Raw genomic sequence first — 27,841 nt, forward strand, 5'->3', positions numbered from 1 at the left:
CCAAATAAATAAAATAAAAAAATAAAAATTTCACGACTCTTCTCGTTCCGCACAGACTCTATCGGCAGGAGAGTTGAGGTGAATGATTACACGGAAAGTGTGAGAGCTACACAGCGTACTATTCGCAAAAACAGTACCTATTGAATGAATGAATGAATGAGTGAATGTCACTTAAGCGCACGATATTAACCTAAAACAAAAACGTAGAGGAAACTTTTTGGTACATCTTGCAGTTGGCGGTTCAACTTGCTATGGGTACAAAAAGAATACTAATTTCGAAATCTTGCTGCCAGTACATTTTGTTGTTGCGTGCAGATTCATTCATTCATTCAATGCTGTTTTTGCGATTAGTACTGTGTGTGTAAATCATTCACCTGAACTCTCCTGCCGTTATATACGAGTATATTATCTACCTTGGATACACAGTTTTAAATAAAACCTACCGGGAAGTAATAAATCTACAATAGATTTGTTCTACTACCAGTTAATTCAATGTCACTCAACAATAATATCTGTACCTGTAGGGCTAATATGGTCGGCTCTTTATCATTTGTCACCATTTCTGTCACGTTCTAACAAATATGTAAGTGCGAAAGAGACGCATGGCATGACAGGTGATAAAAATGCGACCATGATACCGCTGCTGTTTCCATTGTCGTTTTAATTCCACAGACAACACGCACATGTCAATGATATCAATAACTAGCATGTTTATTAATGATTTTTTCAATCGAGATATCTCCGGGTTTCGATAGTAACGCAGCAAACTGCAACAGATACTAACATATCTTGATTGACCGAACCTGAACCTTATGTCTTAGCAGTAAGATTTATGAAAGTTAAAAGTATGGACGCTGTCGTGATGGTATGCGTGCGTGCGTGGTAAACTGGCACTTCAAGTAGAAATAGCTGAGCGGGTGAGGTGTTCAAAATGATCTGAACAAGATCGTATTGTTTTGACAATAAAGTTTGTTATGGTTTAAGGACTTGCGAATATTTGCGACTTGAGGTCATAAATGACAGTTGCTTTTGAATAATAAAGTATATAAGTAATTATTTTTCAAATAGCTTGGGTACGGTGACAGGTGTCATCTCATACGTATCTCGCAAAATTGTATTGAGATGACACCTATCACCGTACCCAAGCTAGACTAGGTCAAAATCTCCAAAAAATGTAACAATATAGAGTTTCTGTTTGAGACAGTGCGAGTTAATATTCAATTTCTTTTTTTTTTTAATTAGTAGTTTGTCCGGCTGTCTAGTCTGAGTGGTCAAAAACAAGACAAAGAAAGGAATTCTTACCGGATTACTACGACTGTGTTTTCATCATTGCGAAAATCCATCGAGTTCATCTAGTAATGCTGTACATGTCGTGAAGGCATGCCGGCACTTACGCATGTCGAATATGCACTTATCCAGTTATTAGCCACCACGCCATGCTATGCGACTAAAATTCATGCATGCATGCGTGCGGTGATCATCAAATTAATGAATGAAAATTCTGGTGTCTACAGATTAATATCGAAACTCATAAGTCGTAACGACGTCAGTCTTTTTCTAAAAATCACTACAAGATAAGGTTCATCTTGAACGTTTAGTAAGTAAGTAAGTAAATATTCTTTATTGTGCACCATAAAGTAAAAAAAATACACAGAAAAGCTAAAAAGCTATTTGTTTATGACTTGCCAATTTTTTCGTTACTTTCGGTATTTATCAAGTGAATTCAAGTGTCTAATTAATACTGATTTGCAGAATTAAATACGTTTTGTTTCTTAATTGGGTTGGGTGCATTTTTAATAGCTTTTGAACATACATATATTGCAACTAGCATAGTATTATGTCATAACTTTTCATTAACCAAGAGGACAATAACCTTTATAACTAAATTCCTGATTAAAAATAGGTCTAAATCTCGATTATTAATAGCCGCTGCACCACCGATTTTGCTTTTATTTTGAAACTATAAAGTGTCCGTTCAACCGCCGTAAACCAAACGTTTGAAAATAGAACGTTATTTTATTTTAACACCAGCGCCATCTTTTGACGGTAAAGACTAAAGAGTTTTAAAATGGGCGATGAAAGGTGAATTTTATGGTGGTAAAATTTGTTGCTTGTTGTATGAAATGAAAATAATACAAGCTAATAAATTTGGATTAGAGTAAACCAATAAAGCAATGTAATGTAATGTAAGTTAAGTAATGTAAACTGTAGTGGTTTTAATAATAACACTGTACGTACCTTTATTTCATTTAGAATGTAATGTATGGGAGATCGAGCTTTGCTCGGAAAACATAACCCAAAAATGCGCGTTTTCCCAGAGATAAGACCTAGCTAGATCGATTTTTCGCCCACGAAAACCCCCATATAGCAAATTTCATCGAAATCGTAAGAGCCGCGTTTCCGAGATCCCTGAAATATATATATAAATAAATATATAAACAAGAACCGTTAAAAGGTATAATGCTATAAGTAACATTGAAATTGAGGTACAGTCAAAGAAGTTAATGTGTAATTTGGTTCACATTTTGCTTAATGAGAGTGTGAGACGCAATGACATGGGACCAAAATATTGGACAGATGGAATACTTACCATATTTTTTAGGGATGTACCGACTAGTCGGGAAAGCCGACTATCCGGCCTCATTTGTAGTCATGTGGCAAAAATAGGCAAAAATAGCCGATTAGTCGCCACTTTATAAGTGACAGAAAAACAGGGCAGAAAAAAATAAACAGCAAATATTTACCATAAGCTTTTCACATATTTTACCCAATTTCCTATTTATCGCTTTCTTGTCTGATTGTTCCGGTTGTAGTATAAAATATAGCCTTAGAATTATTTTATTTTTCAGCGTTACTATTTATACCTAATTACGATGAATAGCGCGACGAAAGGGGTAAAACGATTGTTTTTTTTAACATCTTAACCGAACTTCGACAAAATTAACGATCTGGCCGACTAGCCGACTAATCGGCCATCCGAGCGCCGATTAGTCGGCTAGTCGGCCAAATCAATAGTCGGTACATCACTAATATTTTTACACTTGACTGTACTAAAGTTTAGAAAACCGCGCTTAGAAAGCCCTGTAACCATTTACCACGCCTTTTACGTTTCGGAAAGCGCCCATTCTGTACAGTTTCCTCTCACGCATAATTGATTGTAACGCATTATCTTTCAATTGAAAAGAAAAATACTGAATTCGACAGCAGCATCGATCAAAAAGGTAAAGTATTCTTGCTTCTCATCATCATGTTTGAGGATTACGAATATATACCTATTTTTTTTTGTTTGATAGGTACTTGTGACGTTTATACAATAAAAGTGCAATGCGAACTACCTGCAAGTCGACATTCTGTTGTCAACTGTCATGGCGTACAGGCGGGTCGCGGAGCACACCTGACTGACCAACTGAGTTTTATTTATCACCTTGTAATACAACAGAATCTAGACGTCACAATGGCGACGAGGATAAAGAACGTAAGAAAAAACAAAAAATCGATGTAGTTGCTAAATAACCGACAAAAAGTTATCAGTTTGAAATTATTTTTTCAATAAAAGGGAGGGAGACGAATGACCCAAATAGCACAGGTATGATGGACCCATTGTGGACTTAATTTATAGCTCTGAGCACATAAACATTTTTATAAGGTACACTTCTGGTATTTAAACTATATTTTGATCGAGAAAAGAACTATTTTTACGCTAATATTATTACTATAGGGCACATTTCAATGTCTTATTCAGTTTAAATACTATTTAATGCTTTTACCTTTCCAAAAAACGGGTCGGTGAACAGAAATTAAGCCAAATACAGTAAAATAAGTTATTATAAAATAGAAATAAAACTTTTATATTGTGTATTTAAGGAAGCGTGTAAAACTATAATTAAGTTATACGTATAATAAATAAACTGTCGCGCATATTGCTGTGTAGTGCTGAATATGTCTGTTCACCGGTAATTTACTACAGGTAACTAAGTATACCAACGTGGTGCTGTCTGCGTTAACGGTTGTTGAAACAATATCTGGGTGCGCTGTAGTTTATTATTAGCTCACAAATGTATCAAATTAACGACAAATGCTTAATAATAGTTCACATAATAGGGTTAACACTTTTAACCAGAAGTTATCTACCTAAATAAATAATAAGTGTACGCTTTATTTAGCGTCAGACTCAATAAAAATCAACAGATCATCTGCTATACAACATGGTGCTACTTAGCTTACGTGTGCTAGTTAGATATGCATTTAAATTATTTAACCAAATCAGCATAATATTATCTGGGTCTTGTTTCTATAATGCAAAAGGAAAAATAAGTAAACAAACTGATACTGTCGGTGAAATTTGTCGTAAAGCTTAAGCTTAATACGAGTATTCTCCAAAAATGGAATACTTTTATGGTTGTAAATGTTGTGTTAATATTGCACTCACCCTCCTGGGGCCCAGCCATACAAGGAAAAAGTCTGAAATTTGCTATTGAAATTTGAATCTATAGTGGAGGATTCAGGGTTGATTTTGTTTTGTTTAAAATGGAACGAAGCAAAACAGATGCAACTCTGCTTCAATTAAACATTAGGTTGTGTCGCTAAGGAGCAAAATGTCATGGTTACGGCGACGGCAAACATTGAATCCTGAACGAAGCGAGGTATCAAAATGGAATACTGAGCGTAGTGAGGGATTCAAGTGTTAACGCCCAAAGTGAAAATAATTTTGCTACCATGTGACCCATACTGCTTTTCACATCACATAATATATGTATAAGGAAATAAAAAATAAAAATAAGTTAGATTAAAGAACCTAAAGTCTTAAGAGTTTAAACCTAAAGAGTCTAAAGAGTCCAAAGAGTCCAAAGAGTCCAAAGAGTCTAAAGAGTCTAAAGAGTCTAAAGAGTCTAAAGAGTCTAAAGAGTCTAAAGAGTCTAAAGAGTCTAAAGAGTCTAAAGAGTCTAAAGAGTCTAAAGAGTCTAAAGAGTCTAAAGAGTCTAAAGAGTCTAAAGAGTCTAAAGAGTCTAAAGAGTCTAAAGAGTCTAAAGAGTCTAAAGAGTCTAAAGAGTCTAAAGAGTCTAAAGAGTCTAAAGAGTAAATAGTCTAAAGAGCCTAAAGAGACTAAATAGTCTAAATAGTCTAGAGTCTAAAGAGTCTAAAGAGTCTAAATAGTCTAAAGAGTCTAAAGAGTCTAAAGAGTCTAAAGAGTAAATAGTCTAAAGAGCCTAAAGAGACTAAATAGTCTAAATAGTCTAGAGTCTAAAGAGTCTAAAGAGTCTAAAGAGTCTAAAGAGTCTAAAGAGTCTAAAGAGTCTAAAGAGTCTAAAGCGTTTAAAGAGTCTAAATAGTCTAAAAAGTCTAAAGAGTCAGAGTCTCAAGAGATTAAAGAGTAAAGAGTCTAAATAGTCTAAAAAGTAAAGAGACTACAGAATCTAAGTTAGAGTCTAAAGATTGTAAGAGTTTAAATAGTCTAAAGAAGTCTAAAGGGTCTAAGAGTCTTGAGAGTCTGAAGAATCTAGAGTCGTACATGTGTGCAGTAAACAGATTTTGTTGAAAATAATTATAATAAAAAAAAAAAACATTTTCCGAATAAATGTAAAAAAATTCTTCCACCGAACTTAGAAAGTACCTACTACAGCTGGTAGGACCGTGGGCCTTGGGAAGGTATGGCTATGCTTAATAATTCTGCCGCGCCAACAATGATTGCGCGGTGATCGATTACATTTGGAAACTCATGAAATGCTTATCTTGTCCTCCTCAAATAAGTTCTTTATTTAATTATTTAAACGAGTTTTCAAATGCAAGTACCGCGGTTATGGTGGTGGGGCGGGGTTGCTGATGCCGACTATGGTGTATTTAAAATAACTAACTAGACATTGACACAACCTTGCCTATAAATATGAAAACTAGAAAAGTCGAGTTTCATAGGCTGAAAAGACAATGGTATTAATGTATAGTTTATGCAAGATACGAGTTCCGTATAAATAAATACCTACAATTGGAGTGAAGACTCCGTGAGTGGAACCTAAGTCCGAATAAGGAAATACCATTGGAGTGAAAACTCCGCGAGTGCTGCATGGGATATCGGCCCATGTAGTGCAAATGATAAGTTCTTCAGAATTAAAAATAAATATAGCTCATAAAAAAATCCATAAAATTTAAATTGTTAGTAATATGTGACTATAATTAACGTTAAGGAGTGAAACTCAGGTTATTGTCACAAAGACTCGTTGAACTTTAATGTATGTCTTGGGGTCCAATCCTATGTATATGTGTCTACCTGTTCTGTTTGTTACACGTTAGGTTACTTCGATAACTCCTTAAGTACAGAAACTCGGTAGTTAGAAGGTACTTACCTAACGCACATGTTCCGTGCTTACTTACGGATAGTATTACAATGATGTCTTAATTGTCCGCTTTAGAATGTGCCTGAGTGTCGTGTGCCTGCTAACTGCGAGCACTCTTCCAAGTACGCACGTTTCAGAAGCTAGCGTAATGGACAATTTTAAAGTTGCTGTCGACAAATTATAAGAATACTTTTCGCAAAAACAGAGTTTGTATGAACGATTCGTGTTTCGACTGATGCAACAAGAATGGTACTTTGGAAATTTCTAATCTAATCTATTCCTAATGATTCTAAATGTGATTTCAATGCGGAAAATTGAGCCTCCGCCGATCTAAAGGAAAATATTGAATCTAGGGGTTTCAGTTACAATAAACAAGTGATTATGGGAACAAATTTGATAAAATGTTAGGAGGCAACTGAAAGAGTTTTTGGGCAAACATAACAAACAGGTAGACAGGATTGCGATAATGGCGCCGCCTTCCCCCTAAAAGATAAAATGTGCCGGCATGTGATAAATGTGCCTACAAAGGCCAATTCAAAATGCAAAGCTGCACTAGGACTAAATCAGTACCGATAAAAGTCGACGGGCCGACTAAATTAAAGTCCAAAAATAAATAAATTACCTAAAGCCAATCAACTAATTTTAGTGCCAAAAGAACACAATAATTTTAAAAATAAATAAATTACCTAAAGCCAATCAACTAATTTTAGTGCCAAAAGAACACAATAGTAATTCTATAAATTTACAATCAGGTCAAAGGTCAATTTAAGGTAAATAAATAGACGCTGGGTCCGTCACAATGCCACACATTGTGTAGGTATCTAAAGTAAATGCTGAAAAAAATACAAAGTACCAATCAGTGACGATGCGTGAAACCTTGCACTCCCACTGCGCTACTTTATATATGACTTGTTCCTAATAGTGAAAACATACACATACGAACATAGTAACCAAATCCGTAAAATGGACGGCCAAGCGATGGCGTCAATATCGGACAGTTACCCAGATAGAGATGAGTTTTAATTAAGTGTAATAAAAAGGCACGTTAGTGGGAAATTTATACTGTGTACGTATAAAAACGTAAGGACCAGACGTGATCTTGATTGCACCAAATTGCAGTTTGCCTAGTTGAGGTTGAAACTAACAAAATCAAACAAACCTTGTAAATTGAGGTTGCAGATCGAGCCTCTATATTTGCAAGAGTACATATATATTATCAAAGAGTTATTTACTTAAGTCGTTGTTTAATTATCGTACAGGTACTAAGTACCAAGTATGAACTAAAACCCAAAATGGCCTAGGGTTTTATTAAAGCAACGGAATAATAATAAAGTAAATGTTCATGGTAATGAAATTCCATTGGTTCCTTGTAAAATATACATAATTAGAGTTAAACAATATATGCCACCATCAAAATGAACATACACAGGTGCTAGTTTTGCTCTATAATATATCTGTAAGTAATTGAACCTAAGGGAAGCAAAATGTCTATAAAAAAAAATAATATTAATGTGACTGTAACCATGGTCAAATTAAGGCTGTGTATATTGTAGTCAAGGGCTACTGTAGACTATAGTCAAGGCTAAAATCAACTTCCAATTGTAAGCAGGGATTAAAGTTGTTTTCATAACATAAATAATATCATTCATTGTATAAGTAACATTAAGTTGCTAGATTAACAGTAGGTCGGTATACCATACTTGAATATAATTGAGGTCAATACTGTATTCAGCAAGTATTATAATTAAAAAACGGTAATAAAATAATGTATCCAATGCAATTTATAATAATAACGGTCAAATATGTAGGTAACCTACATCATTTTACCCGAGTAATAGAAATCTATTTGTATAAATCATGGTTTGCGTAAATAACATACCAGTACACAAGTAAAACTAAATAGGTTGTGATATCTGGTATGACTTTTTACCTTACTTAACATTGGACCATTTACGTATATTATAAATTGCATTATATCTATATATTATACTATATTACCTATCAAACAGCCAAGTAAAACTGAGGAAATCAGTTGTTGCCAATAAATAATGTACATGTACGAGATGTTATTGGAAAGCGACCTGTATGTTACAATTTTATTGGAAATTCACGAAATAGGTATTAATTGTGTGAAACATGTATATAGCTTGAACGCTAATGAAAATACCTAGAAAAGTGTAAGCATCCAAAGAAAATATGTATCAATTAAGGTTAAACTCGTAAGATATTTAAACCTCGAGTTATTATCATTTTGAATAAAAGAAAGCAGACTCAAAATTCAAAACTGAAAAAAGGAGGAGAGAGACTGATATTGTAAAAGTAAAACCATAATTGTATTAAAACACTTTATTACGCTAAACAAGTACATAACAATAAGAGAATAGAATAAATGTGTACAAAGGCGAACTCATCCCTTTAAAGGATCTCTTCCAGCTGACCGCTAAGCAACTGAGAGAGATACTAGGAATAGTGTAAATATTCCAAGGTTATATTGTTAAATAATGTTTATTGTTGAACTGTTGAGAAATGAATATATCCACACCTCGCCGAGTTTCTTCCGCCGGTTCTTCTCGGGTCTGAGGTTAACGCTGTTTTCCGAACCGGTGGTAGTATGTCGGAATTAGAATCTAAATTAACCTAGCAGTTATAAGATAAACAGATGTGAGATGACTGAACTATTGTTGCATGGCTAACGCAAAAAATAAATTAAATAAATCATTATAAAAAGGAAGAGATGTGACGTTTATACAATAAAAGTGCAATGCGAACTACCTGCAAGTCGACATTCTGTTGTCAACTGTCATGGCGTACAGGCGGGTCGCGGAGCACACCTGACTGACCAACTGAGTTTTATTTATCACCTTGTAATACAACAGAATCTAGACGTCACAGTACTTATATAAAATTTACACAGCATTACAGCGGACTAAAAAAGGAAGACTGACGCTACACCGGGCCGGGCCCGAGCCGAGGTGTCATTTTCTTTGACGGCTAATCGGTGTTCACGTGGTGCTTTCCATGGAAAACGAAGCGCCGGAAGCTCCGGTCCGACCCCGGCCCGGTCTAGCGTGAGTTATCCTTTACTCCGTTTTAGCCATTTTACTTAGGCTATTAAATCTTTTACAACATGAACAACTTATTTGGTAAATTCATCGTTTGATCTCTTTATATAGCAGTCATTCATTGAGTCTCTTGTTTATATTTTTAGCATGTTTCTTGCAAACTTCAAACCTTTAGCCCGACTTAAAATATTTCGACACGCTATGTCTTTGACGCACATCGAACAGATCATTATCGGCGTTGACTGTACAAATTAGCAAGCAATCATGCATGTATAATGGCGAGTAATTTTCGCCGGAATCTTTCCACTCTGCGACTTTCGGCGGCAGAGCGTTAAACGAGTAGAGAGTTTTGACGCCGGATCCTGGACTACTGGACCCATGGTTTTTAGGGTTCCGTACCCAAAGGGTTAAAACGGGAGCCCATTACTAAGACTCCACTGTCCGTCTGTCTGTCACCAGGCTGTATCTCATGAACCGTGATAGCTAGACACTACTGTCTAGCTACAAACAAACAAGATTTTCACAGATAACACAACTAATAGGTAAGTACTAAAAACATAATAAATATTTAAGTGGGGCTCCCATACAACAAACGTGATATTTTTGCCGGTTTTTGCGTAATGGTACGGAACTTTTCGTGCGCGAGTACAACTCGCTCTTGTTTTATGACCGTGGTATCGGCACAGGCGGCTTAGCACGGTCGCGTTTTTATCCCTTGTCACCATGCCTGTCACGTTCTAACAAGTATGTAAGTGCGAAAGGGACGCGCATAGTGATAGTCGATAAAAATGGAACCGTGCTGAGCCCGCAGAATAACTAATAGTACTACCGTAGTCGGCGCAGGCCTCTGCCTGCCGATGCCGATCCTCTGATCTATCGCGAACACCGAAGTTCGAAAATTTCGGGCATCTTTCTCTTTTACTACAATTAAAGCGTAATTAGGGTAACAGAGATAGTTGCTCCTAATTTACGGACTTCGATTTTCGCGGGTACAGCCAGTATACGCTCGCCGGCGCATTGTTGTTACGAATCTTGGCCACATTTACCATCTTCGGTGGGCACAATTCGCTGACCATTCTTAAGCTTTAATGCAACGAGATAAGGCCTATATCTAGTATTATCTGGTTTGCGGTCGGAGCTATAGCAATATCAGGCCAGACGCGTTTTATGCTCCTCTCCTATTACGGAGTCTATGACCTTGGCACACGGTGTGCTTGACATATTACTCGTACTTATATGGGATGCATCTACATATACAGGCAGACTTAGTTTTTAAATTTAAAAAAATCGGCCAAGTGCGAGTCCGACTCGCGCACATTACCTACGCAAAAAACGGCAAAAAATCACGTTTCTTGTATAGCAGCCCCACTTAAATATCTACATATTTTATTTAGTTTTTAGTATTTGTTGTTATAGCGGCAACAGAAATACAATACATCATCTGTGAAATTTTCAACTGTCTAGCTATCACGGTTCATGAGTTACAGCCAGGTGACAGGCAGACGGACGGACAGGCGGACAGCGGGGTCTTAGTAATATAGGGTCCCGTTTTTACCCTTTGGGTTCGGAACCCTAAAAATGGAAAAAATACCGCTTTAGGATAGGACCGCTGTTCTAAAACATTGCAAGTTTAAGTCGAGTGTCCATTTATGGTTTAAATTACAAATTTGATGTACAAGTATGTGGTTTAGAAATGATCAGAATCTCAACAACTATAATTTAATATAACTCGCCTCAACATAATCTACAGTTAGAATAAACCTTCCCATACGCACAATCGAAAACTACAAACTTACATTTACAGCTGCAACTAACGCTTCTACAAAAATCCCAAGCAATTTCAGTACTCGTCCTTAACATATCAACTTACGCGACCGCAAACACAACATGGTTTTTAGTAAATAATTAGAGCGAAGTGAAAGGGGACGAGTACACGTGTTGGAAAGAGATGCAAGACGCAAGTGTTAATTTTTACACAAGATTACAAGTATGACTATCAGATTTGTACAGTTATATTGTAATTTAATGGTTAATATTCATGAAATTCGTGCTCAAGTAGATAGAATGAATATGCAAAATAGTAAAAACTGGCCAAGTGCGAGTCAGACTCGCGCACGAAGGGTTTTTTTGACGTTTTTTGCGTAATGGTACGGATTACGCAAAAAACGTCAAAACATTAAGTTTGTTGTATGGGAGCCCCACTTAAATATTTATTTTATTCTGTTTTTAGTATTTGTTGTTATAGCGGCAACAGACATCCATCATCTGTGAAAATTTCAACTGTCTAGCTATCACGGTTCATGAGATACAGCCTGGTGACAGACAGACAGATGGACAGTGCAGTCTTAGTAATAGGGTCCCGTTTTTACCCTTTGGTTACGGAATCCTAATAACAGTATATGGCAATTTAAGTTACATTATACTAAATTGCGTAACTTTTTGACAGTTAGCATGACAGTGTCCGTTTTGGCATAGCAGACATAATATACTCCAGTCATTATGCGGACCGGAAGTATGCCAAATTGGAAATACATTAATTTATAATCTTAACACGCATCAGTTTGTTCGATTGTACCATAGAGAAATATAGTAAGAATATAGTGCTCCCTCCATACATTAGTTTGATACCAAAACGACTATTAGGTATTTTCGCAGTCGACATCTAGCATAGTACCGCTACTTGATACTAGAATTCTCTAGGGTCGCGATCGCGACTCACGAAAATTGTATTGAACAACAATTTACTAATACGAATATTAAAAGCAGAAGGAGTTGAAAATAGAGTTCCGGTTCATCATCATCATCATATCAGCCAGAGGACGTCCACTGCTGGACATAGGCCTCCCCCAAAGAGTGCCACAATGATCGCCACGGTACAGGAATTACGAATTCGAGTTAATTTATCCTTCAATTCACACTCTTTCGTTAATTCTTGTTTACCGCCCTTAATAATAAAATAAGTACCTAAACTTAGATTTTAATATAATTTTAATTGTATAATGTTACAAATCTTATTTTGTAAATAATTTCTTGTAAATAATATTTTTGACATGTAATACGAACTATTATGAATAAATATATGAATAGTATGAATAGTAATACACATTATACTATTTCTAAATTTTGTTAACGTTTTGTTTTAAACCTTCCAATTTAGTACCAATTCGTAAAATTGTATAGTAACTTGCGGGATCCCGCAAATACCGGGATCCCGCGGGACTGAGAATGACATTCCCGCTAAATACCGGGATTGAATTCCTCACGCGGGATTGCATTCCCTATTTCGGTCGTTATATAAATAAAATAAATAAAATAAAAATAAAAATAAAAATAAAAAAGCCTTTATTATTCCAAATTCATACATAACATGCATTATTTAGTTGTAGTTATTTTACTTATTACATTATAATATTTTTTCCAACTAGCATGCATTTAAGTATAGTTTTAAATTTAAAGTGTTCTAAAATTATTGTTTAAGTCAATTCTTGTTCTTATATTATAATTACATATTTAGAATTTGTCCATTTAATTGAAAATTATATTGATTTAGCAGTAAGAATAAAATGTCATCTTTTAAAATTTAAATTTGAACACATTATTTAGGTGTGGACCCCTCGGCGGGTAAAGGCCTCCTCCAGGCATTTCCAATTGTCTCTATCGGATGCTATTTCTGTCCAATTTTCTCCGGAAATCTCTACGATCTCGTCTTTCCATCTCCCTTTTGGTCTTCCAGGTCTGCGGTCTCCGTCTGGTCCTTTCCATGTAGTCGCTCTCTTTGTCCACCTGCCATCTTGGTACCTAGCCACGTGACCTGCCCACTTCCATTTAAGGCCTTGGGCGTAGGATAGAGCGTCGAGTACTTTTGTTTGTTGTCTAATTTTGCTGTGTCTGATCTTATCTTTTAATTTTATTTTTAACATGCTTCTTTCTAGTGCTCTCTGAGTAGTTAGTATTTTATTTCTGGTTTTTGCATCAAATACCCATGTTTGGCAGCTGTACGTAAGACATGGTAGTAGGCACGTATCCATGATTTTTTTCTTTACAGATGGGTGTATGTTCTCTCTCCAAAACTATTTATATCAGTCCTCCAAAACATAATGAAAGAGCTGCCGTGGTGTAATGAAGGCGTCTACATAGACGGCAAATATCTCAGCCACCTTCGCTTCGCGGACGATATCGTCTTGTTCGCAGAAAACGCCATACAGCTAGAAAACATGATGGCGGAACTTCAAGCTGTCAGTAGCAACATCGGATTGGAGCTCAACGTAAACAAAACGAAAGTTATGACAAACCACACCCAAGACCCAATCCACGTAGCTGGATCCTCAATCAACTACGTCAACGACTACATATACCTCGGCAAGCAAGTGTCATTCCATAAGGACAGAAACGAAATAGAAGTCGATAGACGAATCGCTCTGACTTGGAAGAAATATTGGAGCTTTAAAGAGGTAATGAAGTCCAACATACACCCATCGGTCGTTATATACAACATCTATATTGTCAAGTAGCAGTACTGATAATTCCGCTACTCGATGCTAGATGTCGACTACGACAATAATAGTCGTTTTGGTACTAAAACTGATGTATGGAGTGAGCACTCTATGTATTTTTTTCTCTATGATTGCACTTGACCTGTATTTTGCCAGTCTTTATTGTATACTTTTCTCTGGTCCTAATGTAAAGTGAATTGTGTATTGTTGTTCATTAAATCTAACTTTTAGTTTAATAATGTTGTATGTGACTTTAAATTTTGTGGCATATGCGTCTTTATGCTTCTAAAATACATATCTGATGTAGGTGCAGTTGCGACATGCACTCAGCGATTTGTTTAAATTGAGATTTATGGAAACTACTTGTTATTCAAAATGAGCCTTGTCTTTTGTGACACAAGGTGCAATTTTGTGTAATCTGCTTACAATTCTTTTGTTTTCCTTAAGGGCAACAAATGGACGTACAAAACATACTTTGTGATAACTGGATAACCTCTTTATGAAAGGTTAATAATGTTTTTTTTTTCTAAAACCCGGCTTCCAAATAACAGGCCGCGATAACAGAAATATGAAATCTCTCCACTTATTCAACATTATATTTATTTGTAGGACTACGAAATATAGGATGCACCTATTGTTTACATTGATTTACAGTTCAGTACAAATCTGGCGACAAATACAAAAAATGTAGGCGCGAAGAGTTGTCCTAGGGTAATTCCGGGGTAGATGGCCATAAGGGCGAAATGGTCCATCGAAGTATTTCATGGTTCTGATGGCTAGATGTCGCTAGTTCTTGTTTAGTACGCTTCACGTCATGCTTGCGAGCAAGAATGTGGCCAAAATTTTGGGGAGAGAACTAAAAGTACGTAAAATCCTTGTTGATTGTTTTGACAAGTGAAAATATATTTAGAGGGTTCATATTTTACATGGTGGTGATGCTAGTGTCTCATTCTAAAGGTGTTATTTTCTTTTGGTGCAATGTATACGCCTATACGGTTGTAATTTTTTTCTAACCTAAATAAGAATGAGGCTCGAGTCTCAACTTTTAAGGCCTGTGGCCTGTGCACACCAGCTTGCGTGTGCGTGACGTGCACGTGCGCGTGCGCTAAAATGTTGGAGCCGCACACGCACACGTCACGCAAGCGGTGTGCCGTCTCTCATATTAAGAATCTATATACTTACTACAACGCCGCACGCGCACGTGCACGTCACGCACACGCAGCCGGTGTGCACAGGCCTGTATTGATTTTAGACGTGGTCTTCTCTCCCGGACAAAAAGGAGAGATGGCCAGAAGTTGGCGATTATGGCCATATGGCAGTGAAGGTACAAAGTGATGAAGATGTATTTATCATGGATTAGGTATTTCAAATGTTATCATATAGCAGTGGCGATGTCCCCCTATGGATGATAACTAATAAAAAAAGGAAAAAGGAGGTAATTGACAAAGATAACTATTGCAGGTGTGGGAAAAAAAGTTACGAGCCTTTTTAAAATGTTTGCATATTTAAATATTTGAATATAATATTTAGTGTCAGACTGTACTGTGTACAAAGCGGGTTGCGCAAGAGACTCTCACTGCGTTACGCCGGTCATCGGACGTTACCGTTTGATCCCAATACCGATAGCGATTGTTCTCTCTCGGTTATGAAATTGACATTGTTCATACATTGTGGTCGGTAGGTACAAAATTGAGGTTTCGACAATGGGAAATTTAACACATTCTGTGCCGAAAACCCGACTATCGAGTATTTTACGATTTCGTTCCCAGGCCGGATGACCCGATAGTCGGGATCGTGGTACTACTGCTGCTTTATATGACGAAATTGTTGTAGCCTGGCGTGGACGTCTTGTTTGGCTGGGTGGCAATGAATGTATTAATAATAATTCTGTGACTCTAAAAAACTAAACTGACCCTATAAACTTTATAGGCTTCCCGCTTAACTGCAGCATCCGTCCAGTTGCTGAGAACTGAGGTTTCGACAATGGGAAATTTATTAATAATTCTGCCACTTTAATTGTAAAGCTTCTTCTCGCTCTATTATTTTTTAGTATTAACTCCGATAGAAATTTCTATCTGATAGATGTTAGATCCGCCGATAATCCTTTAAGATTTTTGTTGGTAAGACTAACATGTCACGAATATCTAAATCTAAATCTAAAAAATACTGATTAGAACAAGTCGAAACAGCCTGTTTATACTCGTGACATTTCTGTGAGCCAGGGAATAGGTTTCGCGGTTTAATGCACGACTGCAAATAAGCTGTCAAAGTTAGAATGTGTTTGGAGAATTGCAGAATTGAATATTCGTTTAGCTTTATATGTTATAACGGGTAAATACTGTAAATAACAACCCGTTAGACGTTATTCCGAGGGGCCCACTGATTAACAGTCCGCCGGACGGTATCGGCCTGTCAGTTGTTCGGAACTGTCAAAATTTTGTTCTAACTGACAGGCCGATACCGTCCGGCGGACTGTTAATCAGTGGGCCCCTTTACGGATACGTTGTTATGTATGTACTTTCAGATTTACATACTATGTATTCACTATTGACCGAGCTAGCGCAAAATACGAGCGAAGCGTTGAGTATCCCTTTCAGAAGGGCTAAGATGGCCGGCTTTTTATCATTTGTCACCATGCCTGTCACGTTCTAACTAGTATGCAAGTGCGAAAGTGACGCATGGCATGACAGATGATAAAAACGCGACCATGATACCGCTGCAGTTTGAAATAAAAGTTCTCCTCTACGTTACAGTTTTATTCTAAATTTACAGTACCAGTGTACAAGTTTCAATGATAGGTATGAAAAATTAGATCCAGCAAGTAGCATTTAAAATTGTTCAGACATAATCTCTAGCGGCTCACCGTACAAGAAAAATTAGCAGTCACATTTTAACAACAACAAAAAATAGAATAGTATTTATTTCGTTTTAAAAACGCAACAAATAACAACTTTTCTCCATTTAATAATGAGTTAAAATCCATTGGAGATAATACTAATGAACAAAACATTTTTTTAAATTGCTATAATTTCTAGATATTGAAATAGGTTTTCTGGAACGGTTTCTTCACCGAGATGCATCAGAGAAGATGCAACGATCCGCTCTGATGCACCCAAGGCTGCAGTTACGTCACTCTATTGTTGCATCTGTTTTGAGAAATTTCTGCATGTTAATTTAAAATTAAATATAAGAATGGTTGGGAATGTATAGTTATATATAGTTGTTTGGTTTTAAAATGTCGGAATCCACTTGAGTGATTACCTGACGATGAATGGCATTGTTACCCTTTGTTAAACCAAACCGCTAATTACCAGTGCAAAATGAAATGCAATTAAGTAACCTATAACAAAGTCAAGTCTTCGACCAGTGTGTGTTGCCAGTGATGACATATGGAACTGAAACGTGGCCGCTTACTGTGTGCCTCATAAGAAGGCTCAAAGTCACCCAAAGGGCAATGGAGAGGGCTACGCTTGGAGTCTCTCTGCGTGATCGCATCAGAAATGAGGCCATCCGCAGCAGAACCAAAGTAACCGATATAGCCCTCCGAATCGCTAAACTTAAGTGGCGGTGGGCGGGGCACATTGCCCGTAGAACCGATGGCCGTTGGGGCGGAAAGGTTCTCGAGTGGCGACCACGTACCGGAAGGCGCAACGTGGGTAGACCCCCCACAAGGTGGACTGACGACCTGGTAAAGGTCGCGGGAGTCCGCTGGATGCGGGTGGCGCAAGACCGGTCATTGTGGCACTCTTTGGGGGAGGCCTATGTCCAGCAGTGGACGTCCTCTGGCTGATATGATGATGATGAACCTATAACAAAAGATTCTAAACAGATAACATCTTTACCGCTTGAAGAAAAGATTTAAATTACAATAGCAGGTATTCGATATAGAACCTTTTGGAAATTAAACATGAAAACATAAACAAACACCACGGCTCTAAATTCCGAAAGGTCCTATATCGAGTACCTTCTTCTTCTTATGGTGCCATATCGTATCGAATGTCGGCGACCATCATGCGAAACTTTTCTCTATTCTTTGCCGTTCTAGAAAGAGTGGCGGCGTGCTTGGTACCGGTCCAATCCCTAATATTTTTACTCGTTGTTCTAGGTCTTCCTTTAGGTACCTCTTTTACCTTCTATCGAGTATTGTAATTTTAACTCTATTCTTCAAGCGGTAAAGTTGTTATCTGTATGGAATCTTTTGTTATAATTGCATTTCTTTTTCCACAGGTTATTAGCAGTTTGGTTTTACAAAAGATAATAATGCCATTCATCGGCAGGTAATCTATCAAGTGCATGGATCCCGACATTTAAAAACCATACGACTATAAGTTTGTGTAAGCTCCACCTGCTTATACCTAGTGAAGTAGTGTCACCCAATGTATGGGACGTGCAAATTTTGGTATCGGATGAATTCACTTGGCACAGATGTAGTATACGTAAAGCTAAACCAATCCAGCCCGGTAGCCATCTGCCACCCCCTGGTGGGTAGGCAGGGGGGCATCCAAAGTTACACGCCGCATATCGGCTTCTATTTACCTATCACCTCGAGTTTGGTATCATTTCCAAATAAATCGGGCATGAGGAATTCATTTTTGAGACCTTTGATGTACAGTTTAATAGAAAAAAATAAAAATATTGACGAATAAATCAAAATCGGTGTAATATTTTTTTATTCAACTATTACTATTATCAGCCGAAACTAGAAATGCTAGAAAGTTGAAATTTGCACACCAGGTTACATTTATAATATGTACAAGAGATAAGAAGCGATTTTGAAAAATACAACCCCTAAGGGGGTTAAAAAGGGGATGAAAGTTTGTATGGGGTTCATATTTAATTTTAAGCTAGGAATTTCAAACTTCGTTAAAAGATATACTATTAAAATACAATAAAACTAATTTCAGCGTTTTTGAAAATTCATCCCCTAAGGTGTCGAAATAGAGGTTCAATATTTGTATGGAGATCAAAAATTTTTTCGAGTGTGGGGCTTGAAACTTATTATATGTGCATATTATTAGAATACAAGAAAAGTAATTTCAGCGTTTTTAAAAATTCATCCTCTAACGTTAACCACGTAACGTAACAAAAGGAGTTGAAAGCTTGAATCCATTACAAACTACTTTGACTGCCCCCCCTGCCTACCTGCCAGGGGGTGGCGGATGTCTACCGGGCTCAAATAGCTTAGCTTTACGTATATTACATCTGTGCTAAGTGAATTCATCCGATACCAAAATTTGCACCTTATGACACTACTTCCCTCAGTAGGTAATATAGCACGTAGAAAAATTCAACCTCATTTTAACAAAATGACATCATCTTGATAACGAAATGTAAGTTCGAATTGGCCTGTAGATCAACTCGCGCGCATCGCATCTAACGAGGGATCGTTTGCACAACTTCCTCTGTTACGTCACTGTGATGTATTGTTAATAATGACATTGCAAATAGTGATCTACTGACAGTATTGCTCTTATTGCCTAGCTATAAAGACGGTTATCGTTTGACACTGTTCATAAAGTGGACGACATTTTAGACTTAGGTATTAGGGCAATTAAAACGATAATATCTTCATATTTCAAAGATGCTTAGTATCTTTTTAGATCATTTTTGCATTAAAGATGTATCAGATTAGAAAAATATGCGATGACCCAGATGGTTACGTAATATTGAAAAGTTTTCAATATTGCATAAATAGGTATGACTTAATCATAATAATTATATATAGGTACGGAATGATATTGAATGACACTACTTGACTTTAAATTGACATTTTAATTGAATATTATTGAGGAAGCACGCTTAAGGTCAAATAAATGATTGTGATAAACTTTTGCGAACCAGACAGTAAGTATATCAGTAAGAATTCCTTTTAGGTTATTTATAAATACTTTACATTTGACAGTGTAGTGTTGGACAGAAATGAAATAATTAATAAATATTGGAAATATTGGAACTACTGTTATTAAACCGCAAGGAGTTTATCTTCTTCTTCCTCGGTTCCTCATTGCTGAGGATGGCGACTATGTATGCTCCGTTTCCCTATGGGTCACGCACTGCATATTGGCGCCAACCACCCTCTTTACAGCATCAGACCATCTCGTGGGTGCTTTTCCTCGCACACGCTGGCCATCTATTTGACCCAAGATAATCTGCCTTTCTGTGTCATGCTTTTTAGACCGGATGATATGATCATAAAGCTGAGTACGCGTTCTTTATAAATATACCTAATTAAATTACTTTTTTGTGCCTCTTTGACCTTATATGACACGAGTGACACGACCATAGATAAATTCTATGCTCTGAGGACTTTTTCATATATGTACATTGTACAGTCACCTGCAATAATATGTTACTCTTCGAAGGCCGCAAAAATATGCGACGCGCTCCTATGGCTCTACAAATAAGATCGTGTCAGATATTTTTGCGGCCTTCGTTGTGTACATACTATTGCAGGTGACTGTACTCAAAAAATGTAAGTGAATTACACTACTATTTTATAATTATTATTATCGATACAAACGATAAGTACACAAACATTGTAACACCCTACCCTAGAGGATGAAGCCCAACTACTATTGTACTACTACAATGGTAGTAGTTCCGTACTCTACTACTACATAGTACTATCGCTAGACCAGACATAAACCTTATTTCAACGACATAAGACCCACCTAAGATCAATTGGTCAGTTACAATTGTTTGCTATTGTTATCCGTAACTCGGTAACACGCCTTCGTGACTCAATCTCTGAAATGTAAACTAAACCAATTCATCTAATATCAGACGTCCGTTGAAAACTAGACCTTGTTGTTAACAATTGAGGGTTGACATTGAAATAGCTTTTAGAATTTAGATTTTAGATACAAGTTGTATGTTGTTATTGCTTTACTTCAAATTGTACAGACATTTTGCGTCTTTTAGTGACTTATAACAAAATAATGAGGTCCATTAGATTTATATCGACCGGGATATAGACCGTGATTACCTTTTGTATTGTTTTCGAGCTCCCGATATTCGATATTTCCGAGTACTTATAGTGAAACACCGTGAATCATTCAAAACTGCTACTGAAGTCCATTGTTGCGAAATAACTATATTTTCTTTACCACAAAATACCTTTGATAGATTTCACAGATCAATACCCTATCATTAATTATAAACTGAAATATATGTCAGTATAGGTACCCTAAAGAAAATGTGATTATGGTTAGATTCGAACTGGCGACTTCATCAATGCTTCATGCCACCCGGCGGTCACGGGTCACATCTTTCTAAATCACATAGGGCTTAGGATATTCTGGTATACAAAGCAAAACGGCTAAGTTTATATAAACAGTAAATATTAACATACAAACTTTACTGACAAACTCAAAATGTAAACAAACCACAGACACGAAACAAACATTTGAACGTCGCCGTCGTCATAACATTTAGTAAGCACTGTTAGTAAGCAAGTACTAAACAGCAACACATTTCTTAATACCCGTATTCAAATCCGGTATTGGCCCGCAATACTGGAATTTCGGAATTAATACTGGTGTTGAGGATCACTTTTTTTATATTTTTTAGGTACAGGTCTCGTCGTTATTTCATCATTAAACTGACAAATTCTTATACTGTAAATCCGATATTTACCTATGTACTTAGTACTTTTCCTCTTCAAATCCGGTATTGAAATATCGTAAAAATCAGTTCCGGTATTTCGGGATTACAAAATTCCGGTATTCATGCCCTTATGATGACACACACAACTGAACTTGGTAGATCTTATCTTTGTAATAAGTCTTGCAAATAATAGAACTTAGTTTTACAAGACTGATATCCACCGGGATTTGGAACGTGATTACACTGATTACCTTTTAATTGTTTTCGAGCTCCCGATATTTCGACGCAGTTACAAGCATCCCGGTCGATATAAGTCTAGTGAAACTAATAACCGTGAATCATTCAAAACTGGAACTTAGTTTTCTGTTTCGACGATGCACGACACTTACAATTAGTAAATATATTAACAACACATTTGACGGCTAGTAAACCTTATGTCTATGTAAATAAGATTCACGAATATATAGTCAGATGTACCTATATTATGGTACGTGCTCATGCTCATTATGAAGGCAGTCATGTAGTCACGTACGGCAGACGTGGGGACATGACAGGTGACACGTAAGATCACTTTGACATGCATCTGAGTGCATCTATGCTGTGAGCAAACATTTAGATTAGTACAGTCAGTAGCGGAATTACCAGCTACTCTTATATATTGTATTATTTCTTACGTAGAACTATGTATACATACACGGTGGCTAAAAAATAACTGCATTCCCGTTGCCAGGGAGGTTTTGGGATTATACTGAGCAAATTATACTATGGGATCAACCCCAAAATCGCGAAAAAAAAATGTGGCTGTTTCATACATTTTGCCTGTTCCATTTTCTATGGGAGGGTAAATTTTTGTTTCGCTATTTCGGGGTTGGTCCCATAGATGTAAGTAAATTGAGGTAGATATGGTACCAGGCGCTCGATCGTAAGCCATTAAATATAGGTTACGGAACCTATATTTAGTTAGTCGTATGGGTGACGCCAACCTGTCAAGTTGTCAAAATCGTTGGATCAAATTTTAGTTTTGTCAACTATGAACGTCACACGTCTACATAAATAAAAGGTCATTGGTTGGTGCGTTAGTAAAACTTGCTCAGTATAATCCCAAAACCTCCCTGGTAATGGGAATGCAGCTATTTTTAGCCACCCTGTATATCGTGAACTTATCCAATTTCTCCTTAGGGGTCATCCATTAATTACATCACACGTTTAGGGGGGGTCAAGTAAATGTGACATGTTGTGACAAGGGAGAGGGGGAGTCACAAACTTTGTGACGTCACATTAACTTCATCAGTCATTTTGGACGATAATCGTTTTTAATTTGTTTAATTTTCTAACCTTATCAGTTTTGCGTTATAAATTACTAATATTTCTTTTGTCAAAAATATTTTGCTAAAATATTAATAATACTTAACTCGATTTGCCGATGTCGTTGAAAAAATGTGACGTGGACGGGGGGAGAGGTCAAAAAACCTAGAAAATCGTGTGACGTAATACATACACGGTGGCTAAAAAATAACTGCATTCCCGTTGCCAGGAAGGTTTTGGGATTATACTGAGCAAATTATACTATGGGACCAACCCTGTAATCGCGAAAATATATAACCCTCCCATAGAAAATGGACCAGCCAAAATGTATGAAACAGGCAATTTTTTTTTCGCGAGTTCTGGGTTAGTTCCATAGTAAAAGTTGCCCAGTATAATCCCAAAACCTCCCTGGCAACGGGAATGCACTTATTTTTTTGCCACCCTGTATATGTATGATGAACAATTGATTATATTATAAATAACGGTAACTGTCTCAAAATGCTACCACGTCAGGAACTAATGTTGGCATGCTTACTGTTTGATGTAATAAACACTCAGACTCCAAGCTATCTATACAAAAAACTGGTTTGGTCAACAAACAGAAGCTGTCACTCAGTTAGAGCCCCGCGTATTCTGATGCTGCAGCCTCAAAAATACCGCGCTGCTGCCTTTAGGGGAAGTTTTAGGTATAGTGCTACAAAGTGTTGGAATAACATACCGCCACCAATCCGAATATTAAAAAGTAAACCTCAATTTAAAAAAAAATTACGCCAATACTTACTAGAAACACAAAAACGAAATGCTTAAACTTAACCCCACCTCTCACACCATTTACCTGCCGTTACCTATCGTTACCTATCGCTGCCTGTCCACTTGCGTTCACATCATATTAATCTTATATATAATACTAAATTACTGGTATTTAACTATACGTCATACTTTGTACACACACACATACACACACCGTTACTCGACACATACTATTTATGTATATTCTATTTTTAACAAATATTTATATTATCCACAATTACAAATATACAAATACATATAAATACATATATATATATATATATATATATATATATATATATATATATATATACATATTTCATACATACATCGACTAGCGCTGCACTGGTCGTTCATAACTGTAGGTTTATTTAAGGTTCTGACGGAAGATCAGCGCTGCGGTCTCCGCAGTATTTTATGCTGAGTCAGCGCCTATTTCTTTACCACAACACATGACCCTCTACTTATGTAAAATATGTCAAATATGTAAATTGCTATTATTGCTATTAGTGTAAAATTGTATGTTGCCTTTTAATTTTTTTCGTCTCTTGTTAACTTTCCTTTTGTCTCTTGTTATTATTTATTGTGTCACAAAGCATGTAAGTTGTGGTTGAATAAAGATTTTATCTATCTATCTATCTATCTATCTATATTATTAGCCTTTCACACCAATTGGCGTAGGATATTGAATTACTGTTTAATATACAACGTGAATACCTAATGGTTGTAGACATCGTGTAGATACCTATCGTGTGTTGTAGATATTTGCTTACTAAGTAATTAGGTTAATCACTAATCAGGTATTTGATTATTAATGTCGATTGCTGGTCAAGTGTGCGTAAGATACGTGTTTACGCAAGTAGTTTTATATTAAACTTATACATAAAATAGACACTTATAATAGAGTCCGGCAAAAAATCCGGCAGTTTAAGCTCAGCCAAAAGGTACGGCAGTTTTTTGACCGAAACCGAACTTTTGGCCGAATCAAAATTTTTATGCCGAAACCTGGCAAACCGAAAGTTCCGACCGAAGTTTATAAGCACACTATAAAGTTTATGAACTAGTTTATAAACATAAATTTCGTAGATTTTCATGATATTGCTATAAAATTAAAATATACCCACCTACTTGGGTACAAAACTTCAGTGGGATTCAGAAAATATTAAAACTGGTCACTCACGTTCAAAGTCAATTTGCTCGGACGACGCGAGTGACTCGTTATAATAATAATATGTTTAATAGGGTACATGTAAGTGATATGGTAACGTATAAGTTTCTTGAATAATGTGTAACTAACATATTTATGTTGTTTCAGGTAATTTTACACCTAAACAAAGGTTCAAACTCAGAGGATATAACAAGCAATACTCAAACATCAGGCAGGTAAACTTGTTTGACCTAGTTATTCTATAATTTGAATTTTGTATTAGCTGGCTTATCGCAGAATAACAAAAGTTGGATTTCGGTGCCCGAAATGAGTATACTGGAACCTGATTTCTGGCTCTGACCTTAAATAGGGCAAATTCAGTCCCGATCTCACTTTTTGTTTCACTATTGTTCTTCATTTTCACTATTGTTCTTCACCACGAAATCATGAAAAAATATTTACCCTCCCATAGAAAATGGACCAGCCAAAATGTTTCATACATACAGCCAAATTTTTTTTCGCGATTTCGGGGTTAGTCCCATAGTAAAAGTTGCTCAGTATAATCCCAAAACCTCCTTGGCAACGGTAATGCAATTATTTTTTAGCCAACCTGCATATCTTTTCACCTTCCAATAAAATCATAATTATAATACCCAGTATCTTGACAGTAGAAACTTAAGCCCTCTCATTCACGCCCCCTATTCCCACAGTAAACTCTCTCTCAATAATGTACAATCGTTGACGACGTTGACCATTTTTAAACCTTATCACAAAGAGGTAAGGCACACGTTTGGTCAGTTAAAAATTGGTCTTACGTAGGCAATAATCAAGTATCATCGCAGCAACGTCCATACTGTTTTAATAACAAAACTTTCGTGACAACATGTCAAGACATCTTCACGAGTAATTCGAGTTGTACGTGAGTGACCCGTTTAAGTATATTTAATATCCATACTGTTTACTGACATTTTGTAATAATTATTGGTCAAATATCAGTCAACTTTCCTGCTGTTAGGGTTAGGATATACCTTGAAGATTAACATTTCTTTTACCTACTTCAGGAAAGGAAGATTGACACTTTGACCCACTGCGATAGCGCCACTCTTATAGTTCGTTTTTTAGCATTAGAAAAAAGGTAAGCAATCTTGACGTGTATTTTAAAAACACTTTTTAAAATAAGTCACGGCAAATATGTAACAATTATGAATCTAATACGATCATTTATATTCTTATGCTTTCATAAGTAATAGTTACTTACTGATTTAAAAAAAGCGTTTATTATCAATTAAAAGACATATCAAGATCGCTCTTTCTAATGCTAAAAAAACGAGCTATACATTTCGGACGGAGTACATAAAATTATATTTAAGCATTTAAGTGTTTCCATATCTGGTATTTACCGATTCCATATCAGATTATAGATCGGCGGAGTAAATTGTATAAAATGTGTGCCTATCTTTATTCATTTATTGATCGGTGAATAACGATTAAGATGTTCCGAACATGCAAAATATTATTTTATTTATTTATTAAAAGTTAACAAACTGAACCGATTAGGAACATCCTTTATCGTTTAATATCGTTTCATTTCAAGGTAGAAAATATTAGTATCGAAGTTGAACAAACTTAAAATTACTTCTCAAGTTTATCTAAAGTTTCATCAATTGTTCTTGAATTTACGACATTTAATCTTTGGCTTGAGTTTAGAAGTTAGGGACATTAGTAACTTCTGCCTTTAAATTGATGTCAGTGCGTAAGGATAGTTGCAGATATATTGCAGTTGTACTTTAAAATGTTATCTTAATTTTAATATCATAAATACAGAACTACAGGACCACACTCGTTTTTATAGTAGAAAATTATGGCGATTATTTGAACAATTTTCGAGTTATAACATGAGTGACTCGTTTAAATTATATTTAATTTGATATTAGAACAAGATAAAACTGCATCCTAAAAAAGCTCAGGGCCCGCCAGGCAAAACAGTCTTCAAGATTTTCCTTTCTAACTAACGCAGATATATGTAATTAGCCCTCTTATAACAAATCTGTGTCTTTTTCCCCACGATGTTTTTCTGTGCGTAAAAACTCTGGTAAAACCAATATTAGATTGAATACAGGGACGATCAATCATTTTTTTTATTTATGTGTCGTATAACACATTACGACGAAACGGGTTTAGGTTTACAGAATATACATGAGCCTAATCCTATTACATTTTTACAAGACGATTTTACTTAACATGTATAACAATGACACAGTTTAAATAATGACAGTATTACGACTCAAATAGACCTGACGAGCGGTGTTCAATGATGTGACAAATTGGTCCGATTTGTCGTCCCAATAAACACAAATTATCCCACTTCTTGTTAATCTAGTCTTTATTATCTAAAACGGCTTTTGTGCTATCGAACACATATGTTTATACGATCTTTTATGTATAAAGTTGTTGGTAGTTTAGCCTTTAGATTGAGAGACGATAGGAGTTAAATGGGACTAAATTGGTTGTTTCTTTTCCTTGTTTGACACACGCTGTTTTACTGCGATCTAAAACTTATTTGCTTTTTAGGGTTCCGTACCCAAAGGGTACAACGGGACCCTATTACTAAGACTCCGCTGTCCGTCCGTCCGTCTGTCACCAGGCTGTATCTCGTGATCTGTGACAGTTGAAGTTTTCAAATACTAAAAACAGAATAAAATAAAGATTTAAGTGGGGCTCCCATACAACAAACGTGATTTTTGACCGAAGTTAAGCAACGTCGGGCGGGGTCAGTACTTGGATGGGTGACCGTTTTTATAGATACGGAACCCTTCGTGTGCGAGTCCGACTCGCACTTGGCCGGTTTTTTAGTTAAGTGAATAGTGAATTCGGCGCACCTTACGCAAAAGCTGTAAGTATGTATGTTTTTTTTTGATTGGTTTTGATCGAAATTATTAAAAGTAAAAACTATGTCAATAGATTATAAGGACTATTAGCCTCATTTGAATCAAGAAGATGCGCTTGACAAGCATATGGTGAAACGAAGAATTGTTTTTTTTTTGTCAAACGCCTTCAATCACGTAACTACGCTTGGCAATCGCTACAAGCTAGGTGGTAAAAGATCAATTG

General features: G+C 36.3%; 2 protein-coding genes and 1 long non-coding RNA gene across 3 annotated transcripts in view; 2 read left to right on the forward strand and 1 right to left on the reverse strand.

Annotated features, from left to right (window-relative positions):
• Positions 1 to 22,343, forward strand: part of LOC134794713 (uncharacterized) — a 71,049-nt gene extending 48,706 nt beyond the window's left edge. Inside the window, exon 6 of the mRNA XM_063766497.1 lies at positions 22,330 to 22,343. The gene's annotated coding sequence lies outside the window, so the exon portion shown is untranslated. The remainder of the gene's footprint in view (positions 1 to 22,329) is intronic.
• The window catches only part of LOC134794723 (uncharacterized), a 71,318-nt gene that overhangs the window by 35,995 nt on the left and 7,482 nt on the right, over positions 1 to 27,841 (reverse strand). The gene's annotated exons all lie outside the window — the stretch shown is intronic.
• LOC134794698 (uncharacterized) overlaps positions 1 to 27,841 on the forward strand; it is a 209,989-nt gene that overhangs the window by 19,363 nt on the left and 162,785 nt on the right. The gene's annotated exons all lie outside the window — the stretch shown is intronic.

Source organism: Cydia splendana, chromosome 11 (assembly GCF_910591565.1).
Source record: "Cydia splendana chromosome 11, ilCydSple1.2, whole genome shotgun sequence".
Taxonomy (NCBI): Eukaryota; Metazoa; Arthropoda; class Insecta; order Lepidoptera; family Tortricidae; genus Cydia; species Cydia splendana.